This window comes from Fragaria vesca, linkage group LG6 (assembly GCF_000184155.1).
Source record: "Fragaria vesca subsp. vesca linkage group LG6, FraVesHawaii_1.0, whole genome shotgun sequence".
NCBI classification, from domain to species: Eukaryota; Viridiplantae; Streptophyta; class Magnoliopsida; order Rosales; family Rosaceae; genus Fragaria; species Fragaria vesca.
Genome location: NC_020496.1, coordinates 27,619,447 through 27,620,938, shown reverse-complemented (window position 1 = coordinate 27,620,938; position 1,492 = coordinate 27,619,447).

Here is a 1,492-nt window from a genome sequence, read left to right as displayed (position 1 = left end):
GTTCATAAGTAGTAGATATATATATATATATATATGTTAATTAATTTATAATATTGTGTTGATGGTATAAAGTTGTTGATGATGATTTTGTGATGATGTTGATATATATAATATTGTTATGTAATTAATAAGTATATATATATATACAGTTTCTATCCAGAGCGAAGCTTCGTTCTGAAATTAAAGTGTGAAATTCCTTATTTAACTCATTTTTCGGTCATATTTCGACATCTCCACCGTTCACTTTGTAGAATCAGATGCATAGATCACTTATGTAAAGTTTTATCGAATTTGATGATCGTTTGAGTGTTTATAATCATGATTTACACAAACAGTTCTAGTCAGACAGGTTTATGGTCTGTTCATTGATTTCACTTAATTCGGTATCTAAATGATCATCAAATTTGAATGAAATTTTGCAAGAATGATCTATGTATTAGTATCAATAAACAGAACGGTGGAGATGTCGAAATATGACTGAAAAATGAGTCAGATAAGGAACTTCACACTTTAATTTCAAAGTGAAGCTTCGCTCTAGATAAGAACTGTATATATATATATATATATGTGTGTGTGTGTGTGTGTGTTAATTAATTTGTTATCAATTAGTTGTAGTACCTAGAATATATACTAAATGAATTGAGATTTTATATATGGCATAGAATTTAATTAATAATTAGCTAGCGTTATACATATATGTTTTGTTATATTTTCAGGATATGGATAAGAGTTGGATTTCGCTTCCAAAATGGGACAAAAGATATGGTAAAGGAGTTATGAGTTTTCTGGAATATGCGTTGGCTAATGCTAACGGGAATACAATTTTCTATTGCCCGTGCACGAAATGTCAGTGTCGCAGCGATATGCATCGATTTGCGATTGACAAAGTATGGCAGCACCTGAAGAGTAACGGGTTTTGGGAGAAGTACATATGTTGGTTATATCACGGTGAAACATCATCAGGGGGTCCGCATGATCATGGCCAATTTTCTGAGACGGGCAGTACATCTAACAATCCAACAACGGCCTTCATCAACGACATGTTTCCTTATGAGAGCGGTGTATGTGCTCAAGGACAGTATATGTCTGACCCGGTGCAGCTCTTCCCTAGAGCTGTCAACACTGCTGGTATTGACAAGTACAACAAACTGCTTGCTTTTCAACAGACCCCTGTGTACCCCGGTTGTCAGAAGACCGTTCTTGAAAGTGTGATGGACGTAATGAAGATTAAAGTTGAGACAAAATTGACCGTGAAGGCTGTTGATGATTATCTACAGTACACTGTTTCGATGCTACCCTACGGTCATCGTCTTCCTACCACTCATCATAAGGTCCGATGTATCCTGAAAGATCTTGGGCTTTCCTACATCAAGATCCATGCATGCAGATATGACTGCGTTCTCTTCTAGGGTAAAGATCCAAAAGGGAATGACCTTGGTGGCCTTGATGCATGTCCGTTATGTCACACTGACAGGTATAAGCTGACTCTTGC